At 32.8% G+C, this 16963-nt stretch overlaps 1 long non-coding RNA gene across 1 annotated transcript; it reads left to right on the top strand.

Moving 5' to 3' along the window:
- Window positions 1–5731: 5731 nt before the first annotated feature.
- LOC107879683 lies at window positions 5732–15903 on the top strand. Its single transcript, XR_001677071.2, has 3 exons — window positions 5732–6197; window positions 6273–6333; window positions 11691–15903. It is a non-coding gene; the product is annotated as an uncharacterized LOC107879683 (long non-coding RNA).
- The last annotated feature ends 1060 nt before the right edge of the window (window positions 15904–16963 follow it).

Here is a 16963-nt window from a genome sequence, read left to right on the forward strand (position 1 = left end):
ACCAATCTAAAAGTACATATAAAATAATATCCTTTTGTTTAAAACTACAAGATTAAAGGATATTTTAGTACAACCTACAAAATTTAAGTCTGTTTTACTTTATTAAATTTCGTGCCAAGTCGAAATCAAAGAAACAAATTGAAATGACGGAGTAATACAAACTAGATGACCAAATGAATATTGACCTTAATTATCCCTTCTCTTTTATTTTTGTTAAAACTACCGGACATAGTAAAAATAAGCCCCTAATTACCCTACACAACCTAAATTTCAATGGATTAAAAATCAAAATAATCATCCTTAGATGGTTAAATGCAATTATAGAAAAAAATTTATTTTGCAAGTTGTAGCGAATTTCGGTATTAAAAAGGAAATAATTTTTTTATTTAATTAAAAAATAAAATATAAATTAAATATAAGGAAAAAAAGATTCCATACCCATTAAAAAAAGTGATAGTTATTATTAGGATATCAATCATCTCCCCTTTCCCCCTCTAAACGGTTCTTTCCTTCTTCATTAGAAATCATACAATTTTTTTTTCTCAAATCTTCATTATCAGACATTGAATTTTTCTTTTTCTTCACGATTTTTTCTTAAATTAATTCGTTATAGTTTTCTTCTTCTTCTTCCAAATTTGATTCGAATTTAAAATGGATGGTGATAGTTTACATTCTCTGCTTGTGATGCATGGAGGAAGATGAGATGTAAGTGATATTTAGCAATTTCTTTATATGAATCAGAACACAAGACAAAATGTAGCTTCATCCTCAGAATTCAACAATATCACTAAGTAAACTATGGTTTTATAGTGTTATTACTTCACACCATTTTTTGTATTCTTTTCATACAATGTTTCTAAAAAAGAGTTAAATAACTAATTAGGATACCAATTTGTCTATCCTTTTTATATCATATTTTTAGGTGCTAATCAAATAACCATACAGGACACCAATTTCTACATATTTTTTATGTTTGTAGAAGATAATTAAATCACCATTCGACACATCAGTTTTTATATCATTTTTATACCATCTTTGTAGGATGTAAGCAAATAACCATTTGGGACATCGGTTTCTATACCCTTTTTATATCATATTTCTAGGCGTTAATTAAATAACCATATGAGACACCAAATTTTATACCTTTTCACATGATGATTCTAGAAGGTAACTAAATAATCATTCAGAACACTATTTTCTATACACTTTTCATACTATGTTTTTATACCATTTTCAGACCATATTTTAAAAATATATATGTCATATCAATCTTTTATATTAGTTTCATACAATATTTTTAACAAGGTGTACAATAATTAAGGACTGAAATTTGTATGAAAACTAGTGCTCACCAAAATTTATATGTTGTTAATTGTTTTAGTGCATGAATAGGTATAAAAACTGGTATGTATGAATTTTTATATTCAATTTAGATGATATCAGTTTGAATACCTCTTCAATACACCGCACACATAAAATACAATAACCATTCGTACTCCATACAGATTTATAATGAAAAAGAAGAAGATAAACATGTAAAATAATAAATATTTCACTTTGCTTGAAATTAGCTCAAATTATATTATGTAAAAAAATATTGTCATGAAACGAAGATGGCTAATCCAAAGAAAATAATTTTGAACCTAATATCAATGATGCCTTGTAAAATAAAAGAACTAACAATAGAAAAATAAGGTTGAAGAGAGAAAAACAGTCCAGAAATAAAAATTAAGAAGAGAATGATGGGTTTCAACAAATTGAAAGAAATTTATGAAAAGTATATCAAGAGTATTTTTGGATGAAATAAATATGATAATAAATGAGATATATAATTTTGATCATATTTTACTCTTATCATAATTATCAACACATTATTTTAGGAGACATTGAATACTACCCTATAAAAAAGAAGCTAATTTTATTTCTGAAAATATATTTTTGATTTTTAAAATAAATTAAAATAAACTAATTTTTTAAAAAGTTGCTACAACTTGCAATTAAATTCTTGATAAAATAATATCTAAAAGTGTTGCTACAACTTACAATTTTCAATCTAGTAAATAGGTAGGAGATAATTTTCACAATTTCAATTAATTACAATACATAGTTTCTTCCTCTAATTAAATACAATCCATAGCCTCTCTTTTCCTATTCTTCTCTCATCACTCTCTCCCAATCTCATTCGCCCCTATCTCTCGTTGCCCCTCTCTCTCTCTTGCTGCCCCCCTTTTTTTTTATTTCAATACATTTAGGGTGCATTTGTTTTTTTAAGATTCAAACGTCTGAATCTGAATGCACATCTGAATGATTGAGATGTTGTCTCTAGATCTGAAAACTGAATGATTAAGACTGTTTGTTTTTCAACATTTGAATATGCAAAAAAAAATTATTTGTATATATAATAAAATAAAAAATACAATTCAAATGAAAAATTAATTATGTATTATAAAAGTATGTAATTTAATACAACAAAAACATTATTTGATTGAGAAAAAATATTAATGTTTGTTTGTGATAATGGAGATGATTTATAATGGTGGTTGTGATGACAATGATTGATGTTGATGATAAATAATGTTGGTGGTGATAGTTGTGATGATTGGTATTGTAGTGACTGTTATGATGCTAGCGATTGATGGTGGTGGTGATGTGATGTTGCTTGATGTTATTAGTTTGAGGTGTTGTTTGTGTTGGCTGAAACATAAATGCATGATGGTTGATGATGTGTTGGTGCTAGTTGGAGATGTTGTTTGTTGGAATGGTTGAGATGGTTGTTAGTAGAGATAAATTATAGTGATGGTAGTGGTTGAAGTGGTGGTAGAAGTGACATTACTAGTGACAATGGTGGTGGCGGCCAAAAAATGTGTAGAGGTTGTGATGTATTAGTGGTAGTTAATAGTGGTTCTAGTTGTGATAGAAGAGCTGGTCGGTAGTAGGGATTGGCCAGTAGTGGTTGATGATGGTGGTGTTGTCGACGCCGATGGCGGCGGTGAATATAATAGAATAATAGAGGCAGTAGGTGCGGTAGCGGTTGACAATAGTAGTTGGTAACGATATTTGTTGTCGATGATGGTTGTGATAGAGGAGGTGGTTGGTGGTGGTGGGTGGTGGTTGACAATGGTAGCGGTGGTTGGTGGTGGTGACTGTTGATTATGAATAGAGTGATAAATATTATCAAACACCAGAATATCTCTTCTGACCTATTAAGACTTGGTTCTAGATCTGAATGATTAAAACCTATTCAGACTTATTAAGAACTAAAATCTTAATAAAAAACAAATAAACTTAATGGTCTGAAGTCTGAACCATTTAGATTCAGACCTCCATTAAGTGCAAACAAATGAGGCCTTAATCAATATTCTCCCAGTCTCACTCGCCTCCCCCTCTCCCTCAAATTTTCTTCTGAATCTCTCTCCTGTTAGTTATACTCTGGCCACAAGTTGTATTCAATACGATAACCAAATATTATAGAGTTCTATCTTAACGTATCGAATTGCTAGTAGTAGCTTATCATCCTTTGCAATCCCAAATTAACTTTATGCAATGCTTTATTATCCTCTACAATACCATTAGCTTAACTCAAAGAAATTCTTGAAAGATGAACGTATTATTTTTAAATACATGTTTTCCCCCTTATTTACTTTTTGAAGAATTGTATGCATGTTATTCTATGCTAGCATTTGGCTATAGATTTTCAAATATTTTTGACAAGTCATTTTGGGTGAAATTTCACCATATATTTGGCCATAGTATTTAAAAAACACATTTTATTTTTAAAAGTTCACAAACATTGAAATTTGGCCCAAAAACTAGCATTTTCTCATATTTGGAAATTTGAATTATTTGCCAAATAAATTTACTAAATAATGATAAATTGTATGATCAAACATTCTTTGCCAAGTTTTTTGCCTAATATTATTTGGGAAATCTATGGCCAAATGGGTCCTATGTATAGCTGAATTTACGTGTATACGTAATTATTATTAGTACATATACAACTGAAACAACATTTTTTCATATTAATGTAGATTATATAATGCATAACACTCATTTGTTTGAGAGGTATTTTTTTTTAATGTATCTAGTCAATATATATTAGAAATTTTATATTCTATTTTCAGTTATTTGTATTTTTGTTTCATTTTTTCTATTCAATATGTATTATGCATTTTCTATTCTATTTCAATTACATTTTTTGGTTTAAATTCATCTAATTAATATGTGTTTGGTATTTTTTATTCCGTTTCAATATGTATTATATTTTATACGGTTTAATAGAAATTATGTTTGTTGATACTAATTGAACCACTCTAATACAAATGATAAATACTTGATATACAAATATAAATGATAATTTGATACATTTGGGAAAGAGAGAGAGAGGTGAAAAGACAAAATACAAAAAAGGAGAAAAATAAAAGTGAAATATAAAACACACAAAAAAAAGAGGTTTGTATTCGCTGATACATCTATATTCGTTGATATAAATATAGTGATACAATGACTACTCAACTAACGATACAAATAATCTACTTTTGGTGCATGCAATTAGTCACTATATTCATATTTTATATCAAATACAGTCAGTTACATATAATTGATACATTGGCTAGGATAGTAATTTTCTAAACTTAGGATATAACGGTTAAATTTTCTAAATGTTAGGTTATTCTGCGTAAATTTCCCTTTATTTTTTCCTTTTTGGGGCAAATTTCAGAAATAACATACTTATCCCCTTAATTATGAGTTTTATAAAAACAGTTTCATAATTACATAATATAACAAGTTGTATTTTATATTTTTGCAAACTGTTGATACAAAAATACAAATATATATGATTTTTACTGTTCTTATGATCGATATGTATTTTGTATTTTTGCAAACTGTTGCTACAAAAATACAAATAAATACAAATACATATGCTACAAAATGTAATTTGATAAAAATATTACTATTTTTTTATAATTTAATACTTAAATATGCTACTTTATGTATATTTTCCTTTTTGATATGTTCTTACACAGGTAAGCCTAACACGCTAGAAAGGCCCATATGTTAGCCCAAAGAAATACTAGACCACCCTTTATAACATGATTATTAGGGTTTCTTGCATAAATGTACACATAACAAAAAAAAGTTTTTCAACGAAATGGCCACATGTATATCTAATATTTTGATATTATATAAATAGTGTATAATTATGTATATAAGATGTATAAACACACACACACACACACACAAATATATATATATATATATATATATATATATATATATATATATATAAATATCCACATATAGATGCGTGTGCATGGGGGTGTATGTGTAACCATGTGTGTGCCAGCGTGTGTGTGTATAACTATGTACATATGATGAATATTTATATATTGTATAACTATGTATAAGTTGTTTAAAATAAGAGATGTATATATATTCATATACATTGTTTATACAGTATCTACATATAAATATTTTTTTCAATTTCAATCAACTCAAATCTCCTTTAAATAGTGTCAAATTATAGATATGAGCTTCTCTAGATATTTTGAGTCTGTCGATATATTATTCACTCCGGATGATCTTTTTAATTAAAAACGGGTATGTCTCCCATTTATTAACAAGACAAAAATAAATCCAAAAATATTTACAAAGCCAAGCCCAAAAGTGGCATGGCCCAAACTTGATAATGAAGACCAGACAACAATCCTATCTCAAATATCAATTAGGAAATAAAGAGAATTTTAGAAACTCTTTATCGTTCTCTCTAACCTAGCTTCCGTTTTGTCTTCTCCAAAGTTGAGAGATGTTCCCGTGGTGAGTACACAAAGTGAACAGGTTAAGGTTCTTAGAAGAAGCTTGTCACCTTCACAAATTAGCTAAATGTCAGACCTTCTTTCTTTCATCATTTTCTTAACTTAAATACTAGGCCTTTTTTCTTTCTTTCATCATTTTCTTTACTCAGTGGGTTGAGCTTTGATTGAAGCTAATACCACTACCTAAACTAGAGAAAACAAATTAAGAAGATTAAAGGTCCATGAAGTAATCCATTTATTTGTGAAATAGGATGGTCCAACCTCCAAATCAGAATGTCCAAAATAGATCTGATGTTACTGTTGTTTGAATACTCAGCCCAATAACATCCCAAGCTCTCACTGAATGTAGGTGTTGTTATTCAGAAAAATCATTTCCAATAACAGGTAATATAATTTTCATGTTTATTCCCATTTGAAAATACTGTACACCTGTTTTCACTGTATTATTTCCATGTTTAGAGACTAATCGATGATTGATGAAGCTCCAATTTTCAAAAGTATGAAGTCGAGACTATTCCAGGTATGGTATGCTAACCTAGATTGTAATCAATGATAATGCTCTGTACCATGCATCCTCTTTGTTATTGAGCTAGGTTTTACTTGATCCTACTCCTTTTAACTTCTGTTGTTGGTGTTGTTACTATGAATCATGAGTGGTCCTTTTAATGTATGGGGTACATGCTTTATTTAAATTAATAGTTCTACTTCCTTCCGTTTGTTAAAAATTATTGAATTCAAAGTCACCTGCAAAATCAAAAACAAAATTATCAAAATAATCAACTAGAGTGTACCTTTCGGAAGGAAATGTACCATTCTTGCTGATAAGATATCCATCAGTGATTGTTAATGCTCCATTTTTGCCTAGGTTAAACAAAACATTACTTCTATGGACTCTAGAAGAATAGAATTTTACATAGAGTCATCACCTAATTTTTTAGGAAAATAAGAAAACCTATTTAATTATTAATATCGGTAACTTATGTTAGTTTGCGATAATCGGCTTAAATTCCAAATAAGGGTTCAAGTTGTTTCGAAGGAAAGGGATTAGACATCCTTCAGAATCCGCAAAATGTTGTACCCAACTAGACTAAATTTATCAAAGAGGGAGGATGTAAAGAAATATTTATTGAAAATATAAATAATGTAAAAGATGTATGTATATCAAGTATATAAATAAATTTATCGTTTTATAAAAATACGTAAAAGATATATATAAAAAATGTATAAAATATGTGTGAAAAAGAAAAACACTTTGTAATGTATGAAAAGAAAATTATTTTTATGTATTATAAAAAAGTAAAGTATTTGCAAGTAATACTTCTTACTTGAATAAAATCATGGGGAGAAAAATAAAGGTTTATTTGAGAAGAATATACTACACTATATTTATAATGTAAATGTATGAATTAATTGATCAAATAACTAAATTAATTTAATTTCTTTACGTAAATATTAATGACCTAAGTTTTGCCTAAATGTGTGATAGTAAATATGCAAGTAAAGAACGTTCCCGTCCAACACCCAAATATAAAGTTTTAACTATAATTTTATCTTTATGTACAATTATACGAATGAGAAGTAAAATACATACATAGAGATTCAAAATCCCTTTCAAATACCATTTCAGAGTGTGTTATCCAGAACATGTATAAACACTTGATAGAAAATATTGAGAATGAATAAATAGCTATTGAAATAAATAAAAATTGAGTGTACGTATATGTAGATGTATATATATAAAAAATAAAATTTTATTATAAAGTGGGCGCAGATTAAATTTTAGATGTGCCATGGATACGAGGTCGTTGCTCGATTTATCGATCGTCTTATATCGCCTTGCCAAGATACATATCATAAAACCTTTTGTGTTGTCGTGATATTATAAAGAATTCATTATCACCCAAATTTATTTATTTATTTGTTATGTACTTGTATACATAATGTGCGTCTTTTATTTGGTGAGGCCTCGAGAAACAACAGGAGTTTTTTCATTGGCCATGTATTGATACTTGATATAAAATAAGTAAACTTGAGAAAATAAAATCTGTCTTCATTATAAGTCGGCCTTGAAAATTCGACGGAGAGATATTGTCATTGGCCAAAGTAGTATTGTATTTGTTAATTATCAATGTAATAAATGACAAAATAATAAAATACAAAGTGTCCAAAATAGTCCAAAAATTAGCCAAACAGTAGCAAAGCAGAAGCATCTCTGAAGTGAATTTTTTGGGTAAAAATCAATCTTAAATTAACAGAATAGTTCGCAGAATAACAATAGAGAGTAGCAACAATATTTCAATGACAAAGATAGCTCAAAAATAGATCAAAATCATAGCAACAAATATTATATAACAGCAAGCAAAACTTAGCAAAAGAAAATTGTAAATGTGATCAACAAAGTCATAAAAAATGGTGAAAAAACAATGAAGCCTTGTCAATTTTAATGGAGCTTTTTAGCAGAGAACAAGCAACTCCAGATTGATCTTTGTAGATTCTAAAGCAACATAATAATAAGAATTATAATTATTAAAAAAAGAGACCACATCAAAACAAAGGTGGCAGCTGCGTTGCTTCAACGATAATCGCTGAAGAAATGGCAGAAAATAGGAGTACGACTGAATCTTGCCTTTTTTTCTTTAAACAATAGTGATGAACTAGGGAAAGACAACGTGTTGGCTATCGGAGGTGACTCGCAGGTCATCACCTCCGACGAGAGACGATGGAAAAGAGAAGAGGAAAAAGGGAGGGGTGGCACAATGGTGGTAATGTTAAGGATGTACGCCAGTCATCACCTTTGGCAAAGCAGCGGCGGTGTGGAAGAATGAGAGAAAAAGGTCAGTAAGAGGGGAGGAGAAAAGGGAGATGAAAATAGAAGAGGAGAGAGGCATGGGTTCTTGAGAGAAAAGGGAGAAAAAAATCAAATTTTGTGTCTCTGTGTGTTTGTGTTAAAAAATAATTAACCTCCTCCTCTATTTATAATAGAAAATGGCACCCCCTATTAGCAAAAAGATAAAAGAATGTCTTTATTTTTTCCTTTTAGAATATCTTTTAGTACTTAAGTTATTAACCAAAGGATTTTCATTCTTTTAACCAATATGTAAAGTTATTATTTAAAAGGTAGTGTCATTGTGTAGTCCTTGTTAGATGTGACAAGACATTATAGTGTAGTCCATGTTAGATGTGACAAGACATTATTATGTAGACTTGTTAGAAGTGATAAAAACTATTATGTTGTGTGTTAAAATAATTGATTTGACTTATCATTTATGGACTGTATTAAAAAATGTACAAAATATAGGTATCAGTATGTAAGTACAGAAAAATATAAAGAAAATTGAAAATGTAATTAACTCGAAAGTATGATGCATTGTGAATTATAAAAAATATTATGTCATGTTCACGACTCAAGGCTCGCCCTTTGGAGAAGGCTCTACATCTCTGACCTCGCGAGACCTAGTCAATACCATCTTCGCAGAAAGAGTGAAACACAAACCAAAACTCAAGGTATACAAGAAATTTGCATAATAAGAAATAAAATGAGGGAAGTTTTTCTAAAGACATCCTATAACCTCTCGAAGATAGATACGGACATCTTCGTACTGATTCATGAGACTCTATTAGACATCCCATTCTTACACCGTTGAGACCAATGAAACCTGACTGCTCTAATACCAATTTTTCATAAACCAAAATCCAGAGGGTCATAATGGCATTTGTCGCGGCAAACCTTGACAAATAAGTCTATTACCCTAACCAATACACAAAGGGTGAAAACGCAAAAATACCCCTAAGGTAAGGCTTTTAGAATAAAGTTGAACCATACATGTATGATAAATGCAGAAGAAATATAATCAACAGTACAACCATAACACCAAAAATCCAGTGTCAATAATATAAGTACTACTAATATAACCATGAGTCAATACATTAGAAATACCTACATAGATTCAATATCTATCTCTGAACAAAAATAAAGACCTAATTACTATAGAAAGATAGAGATGAATTTCGAACACATGAATGTCAACCGCTATTTAAAGTAAATTTGAAAGCGCTCGAAATCAACCAATCTGAGGCGCACTCGAGCTAGAACCTGCCCCATAAGGGTGCAGTGAAACACTCTACATTTTTGGCCCTTGAAAATTCCTTGAGCTTTGAGCTCACTGCCCTAGTTACGACTCACCCTATGAGTCTTAGGGTGTCCTGAAGAGTCATTGGGATGAATCATAACCAAATAATGTAAGTATGTGGTATGATTCTTTTTTGAGTATGAGTGGCTCACTATAAGCCGTCAGGATTTGTTACGAGTCATTGAGTGTAAATTGTAGGGTGTCCAGTGTATACCCCAAATGGGTTCTGTATTGATTACGACTGGGACCTATGAGTCGTAGGGTCCCATTACGAGTCTTGTAGCTGAGTCGTAAGGTCAACAGTGTAGGGTGACTTGGTGGTAGTGCCTTGGTTACTACTTATGGTGATGAGTTGTAAGGAGTGGTTATGAGTCGATAGTTGACTCGTAGTCAACGATGATTTTCTTTTTTTTTTAGCTTTTTTTAACTTTTAAGTTAAGGGAATCCTAGACATTTCTCCTCTAACCCAACTTGAAACCCACGACTTATAGCCTATTTAGGACATCATTAGCCCTCATAAACACTTCAAAGTAATTTCGTAACACTCTTAAATTCCTCAAGGTCAAGAACACTTAGGGTTTTCAAGAGGTTACAATTAGGGTTTTCAAGGGTGATTTCTCTCTGAACATCTTAGTATTTCAGGCATGTGACTCTTTCCTCATTGTTAATTTATTAAAAAATATATGTATTAAAGTGTTATTTGCGTGGACTTATTGTGGTTTTGAAAACAAGCATTGCGGGTTTTGAATGCTTATTGTTGAACAATCTTTTTCAATGATTTAATTACGAATATTTATGCTTTAAACATGGGTTTGAACTTGTGGCTGCATGGGAATGGTGAGTGAACTAGGGAATTGTGATTTTCCTAAACTTGTGACTTTTGAAGTGGTTATGACCCTAACCCATAGTGTAACATTGGTTTTGAGTTATGAGAAATATGAGAATTTGTAAATTGAATTAGTCTTAAACTATTGCATGATATAAAGAGGTATTTAAAACACAATTGTATGATTTAATAAACAAAGGGATTCAGTGTTCCCCCACCTTATATTAATGAACAAAAGGAGTTGTTCTCCCCAAGTTAATGGAAATTGTTTTGGCATGATGTATTAACTTGCTAGTGTAGTTGATATACAGATACCTACAATGTATGACTTAATGTGAAATATGGTTCATGACTGAGATTGTGTGATGAATGCTTTAATTGGGCTCTAATAAGGGTTGTATAGCTGAGTAGTGAAAGTAAAGGTTCGAATTATCGACACTGGAAATCGTGTTTGCCGACACAGGAGTCAAGGTGACAAGGGAGGTTTGATTCTCCCTTATTATTATTTCATGATTAGGGAGGTTCGAGTCCCCCATAAATTATTATATGAACGGGTACTTAAGTCACCTTAGTATATGTTGGGAGGTCCGAGTCCCCCGTGTGCATATATATGAGATTGTTCTCTGGTTCGCGCGGTTACACGAACTGGAGCCCTATTAGGGGGTGGGAGTTGGGGCCCATATAGCTCGTGGATACTATTATATAATGGTTGAGCTACACAATACAGGTTAAGGTTTTAAAGTACATGCTAAACCTTATTTTCTCTCCCGGTATGATATGTATATATGTATTTGTATATGGTTATTGTGCATTGGTTGACTTGATTTTAATTGACTCTATTATTTTATCTTTATCCTTGAGTTACATGTTAGAGTTTACCCTACTAATCATCTTCGAACATTGTATCCCCATGCAACACAGGATTTAGCCATACTTTTACTTCTCCTGCTCAGTGATCGTGGATTGATCGAGAATTAACTTGAAGTGGTGAGATTCCATGCTTCGGAAGGCTCCATTTCAGGATTTTGTTTCTCTTTTTAGTTATAAACTATTGTATAGTATTTTTTTTCTATAGTTGAGGGAATGTCCCGACACTTTTTGTATATTTAGTTTTTCTTCACTGTTTAGAAGTCTTTGTCTGGACTAATGTGGTTATTGAGCAATGTCGGTCGGTCATTTGGTTGGTCGTCAGTGGTTGGTTATAGACATGCATTAAAACTTTCTTAAGCCATTGCATACTATCTTATTATATATTCAGAATTCATCTGACTTTGGGGTGTGCTATTTTTGGATTGGTTAGTTGCAGGGGGTGATCTCCGGTCTATTCAAGACTTAAGATACCCGACACGATCATACCCTAGTTCGGTTCATGTCACACAGTGGGCGTGAGTACGGTCTACTTGTACTCATTAGGTATCATAAATTGACCAAGAAAAGTAGTAAATAAAGTATACAAAATATTTACTAAGGGAAAGCAACCTGCAATCAGAAAATGTCCCACAACGGTCGCCCACACCGCTTTCACTTATAGTTCTATAATATCCATACATAATAATGTAACAACACACCAGATAGTGATACAAATACACACAATATCACATACAAGTAATACACATACAAGTAGACCAAAAGAGGAGCATGTATAATCAAGATCATCAAGTACAAATAAAGATAGATAGAACAATTAGATATTAAGAAGTCAATATATAGAACAAATAGATAGATGACGAGTCAATATGGCAATACAAGCACAACATAAACATAATATAGTAAGTGCAATGTATATGATGATGATAATGATGATGATAAGGATGCATGAGGTTGGCACACCACCTTCAGTTTGGCACACAACCTTGTGGTTGGCACACAACCTCTGTATTTCTAGTATTTCTAATGTTTCCATTATTTTTAGTATTTCAAGTATTTCCAAAGAACATACATAATATATGACACAAATCAAGTTTACATACATGACAATAAGTAAATATAAAGGAATAAAACAAAAGAGTGAAATAATACGTACTATGATATGAGAATATAACACCCAAAATTTTTGGTTCATAAAAATTCCTAAACCTTTGAGCTTACTGCCCCGACTACGACTCTCCCTACGAGTCATAGGGTGTTATTATGGGTAGTATAGTCCCTAATTATATCCTGACCAATGTGTTTGGCTAAGTATCTGTGTTGTCCATGACTAGAAAGGACTATACGAGTCGTAAGGTACCAATCATAGGGTGAACAGTGTGCTACCTAAAGGATTCTATCTTGACTAAGACTAGAACCCTATGAGTCGTAGGGTCACTTGATGAGTCGTATGACTTAGTCATAACCGGATCAGTGTAGGTTCCCATAGGTACTGTCCAGCCTACGACTATGCGTCATGAGTCGTAGTGTGACCCTACGAGTCGTAACGTCACCCACAGAAACTGGAAGACAGTTTTTAACTTTTATTTATGAGGCACTTTGGTCATTTCCCTCCTTACCCTTTAGACTCCATGTCCATAAAACACCAAGGAGGGGTTATTTTCAATACTTTAACATATCAAATACTCTCTTCACTCTCTCAAATTCCCTATTCAAGTCAAGGCTAGGATTTTAAGGGAGTTGATCATCTATGGTTCTAAGGGTGACTTCTTCCTCAATTTTCTTGGTGATTATGGCATGTATCTCTCTTCTTACACTTGTATTTTCTTAATGGTATAAAATTGGTTTATTATTCATATGGTTCTGATGTTGGGCTTGAATTATGTGTTGAGGGTTTTTGGATACAAATTGTTTGAATGTTTTTCCCATGGTTACGATTGATTTATCACGCATTGAATTGTTGTTTTGTGAACTCACTGGGTTTCATGGAAATGGTGAGTGGATTTAAGGGTACAAGGATTCCCCAAACTTGTGAACAATGTAATTAGGGGTACAAGGATTCCCAAAATAATTGAATTTTTGTATTGAAATTTGTAAGAACCCCAATCCACTTGCATAATTAGTTTTGGAATGTGATTTATCAATTGGCTTGACTTGCTTCTTTAAAACTAGTGTATTGCATAAAATAAAAAATGGTTAAAGATGGCTTTGAAAACCTTGTGGGGTATAAGGATTCCCCCAAGTGGATAATAATGGCCCTAAAAACCTTGTGGGATATAAGGAATACCCCAAGTTGATTTTAATTTTGGAGTCTGCTATACAAGGATTCTCCAAAAGTAATGACTTAATGACAAATGCTTGCAAGCTATAGTCGGTATGGCGATACCACTTAATGATGCCTTTATGATTTACTCCCTAATGTAAAGGTTGGGTTATCGGTTAAATGTTTTAATTGGTCTAAAAGGAGATTGTGTTAGCTAGCCATGATGATGTTAGTCCCGAAGGAATTATACTGGAAACTCACATTTGGCGATGTAAGAGTTGGTCTAGATGACCGTGCACTTATGTCATACTATATATATAATTGTATTATGGTTGGCATAGGGTACGAGGATTCCTTGACCTTCTATGATATCCCTAATTGGTGCGGCGAACATGACTTGGGGCCCGACTAGGGGGAGACATGGGACCCATATAGCCCATGGGTAGTTTTATGATGGTCAAGCTACACAATCTAGGATAAGGTTTTCAAATTGCATGCTAAGCCTTGTTCCCTACCCCGACATGTTATATATATATGTATATATGCATATGTTTGTGTGCATTTGGATTTTTAGACTGATTTTGGATTATTGATCATCGCATTCCTTTATCCCTTATTCCTGAGTTACATGCTAGTGCTTAACCTGGTAACACAGGTACCAAAAATACTGCTACTTTTCCTGCACAGTGACTAGGTGATCCTGGGGTATCTTATGAGTTGGATTACAGTGGAGAGCTTCTATACTTTGAAATACCTCATTTCATGTTTTGGTTTCATAGTGTTATAGACCATTCTTTTAGCTCTTTTTAGTTATCATCGGAGGTATGTCCTGCCTTAAATTTCCTTTAGTCTTAATAGACGCTTGGTGGTTATTATTATGGATTGGTTATTGATGTTGACACTTTTAGATGTCTATGAACTTATTACTGTCTATCATGTTATATGTTCAAAATTCAACTATTGTAGGTTTGCTATGTTCTATTAGCTAAGCAAAGAGGGTGGTCTCCAGTCTTTTATGAACGTGAGATACCCATTATGGCCAGGTCTTGGTTCAAGTCATGACAAAGTTGATATCAGAGCCTAGGTTCATGGTCAATTAGGTGTCCACAAAGTAGTGTCAAGTAGTATCTCTCTCATAGGCATGTAGCGTGCCACAATTATAAGGGAGAGGCTACGAGACATTTAGAAATGTCTCCCTTTCTGGTGTTCTACTTTCGGGCTATAGAGTCTAAGGTCTTGAAGCTTCTCTAATCGCAATTTATTCATATTTTAGATCATGCCTACCCAAATATCTGATGCTCGTGGAACTTATTCTGTCCTACCTAAGGACAATGTGGGTAAAACTTGTCCTGCTTATGAAGTTCAGACCCGGTTTAGGGCTCCAGATCCTGATTATAATACCCCATATGGAGTTCCATCAGTCTCTACCAGTCCTCTTTGGGATCCTCAAGCTAATGATGATCACGTCTCATCGTACTATGAGATTTTACTAATGCAAAATTTTGTCGATCTATTCATCTGTTGACCCAATTGGTGACCTCTTAGTCACCTTAGTTGGGTCCTATTTGTAATACTATGATTTTTTATGAGTTTACTCGAGTCAGATATGAGGTTCAATCCTTCAACCTTTACTGGCTTAAAGGTTGAGGAGGATTCTCAAGGATTCATAGATGAGATGGAGAAGATCTTCTGAGTTATGCATGCTTCTGACTCTGAGTGTGTAGAGTTTGCTGTATATCAATTGATGGATGTGGCATATCAGTGGTATAAGTAGTAGGACCAGTCTCGGAGTGATAATGTGAATTTAGCACTATGGGAAGAATTTTTGGGTGCCTTCCTGGATCGTTTCTTCCCTCAGGAGTTGAGAGAGGTTAAAACTGAGGAGTTTAGGAATTTAAAGTAAGGCAAAATAACCATAAAAGAGTATGCCTTAAGGCTCCACCAATTTTCATGTTATGCTCTTGAGTTAGTCTCTAGCATGAGGGCTAGAATGAGGAAATTTACTTTGGGGTTGTCCCATGATTTGATTTTAGAGAGCAAGGCCACCCTATTAAACAAGGATGCGGACATCTCTAGACTTATGGTGTTTATGAAACAAGTTAAAGAGGAGAAGAAGAAGAAAGTCGAGAGAGGAGAGAGGTATAGTAAGAAGTTTTGATATTTAGATTAGGGTGAAGGTTAGCAGCAAGGTGATAGAGATGGGGGAAAATGGTCTAAGAAGAAGTAGAGAAATTCTGGTTCCTATTTGATGCCTTGTGCTCCTTATCCAATGCTATTCGGTGATCGTGATTTTTAGAGTGGTGATGGTCTAAAGGAATATGGTGCTTAATCTCAGGCCAGTGAGGCCCAGTCGGATCCATCCTATCTTCCATGTTGTTTTTGTAGTTAGTTGCATTGTGGTTTGTATGGTGAAAGGAGGAATCAATGTTTCAATTGTTGTCAACCTAGACATATATAAAGAAATTATCCAGTGGGTAAGGTTGCTTCGGGATCCAATATGGTTCCTGTGGCTACTTCATCAGCACCAACACTAAAAGGTGCCATTTTTAGTACCGACACTGCCCAAAACCTTCTGTATGCTGTTACCATCCATCAAATATTGAAGACATCTCCTAATGTCTTCACCAGTACATTATAACTCTTTTCCCATGATATGTACTATTTACTTGATCCAAGCTCTACTTTTTCTTAGATGACCCCATATGTCGCTATTTATTTAGTATCAATCTCGAGTGTATTTCCAATACTTTTTCTATATCTAACCCGATGGGTGACTCTGTTGTGGATAGGAGGGTCTATAGGGGTTATGTGGTATATGTCCATGATAGGAAAACTTTGGTAGATATGATAAAGTTGGATATGGTGGATTTGGATGTTATCTTATGATGGATTGGCTCCATTTGTGTATGCCTCTTTGACTGTTGGACCCATAAAGTCATTTTCAAGTTTCCTGATAAACTTGTGATTGAGTGGGAAAGTAGTTCTTTAGTACCCAAGGGAAGGTTCATTTTCTATCTTAGAGCTCGGACATTGATTTCAAAAGGGTGTCTCTATCATTTGGTCT

The sequence above is a fragment of the Capsicum annuum genome, chromosome 8, assembly GCF_002878395.1.
Source record: "Capsicum annuum cultivar UCD-10X-F1 chromosome 8, UCD10Xv1.1, whole genome shotgun sequence".
Classification (NCBI taxonomy): domain Eukaryota; kingdom Viridiplantae; phylum Streptophyta; class Magnoliopsida; order Solanales; family Solanaceae; genus Capsicum; species Capsicum annuum.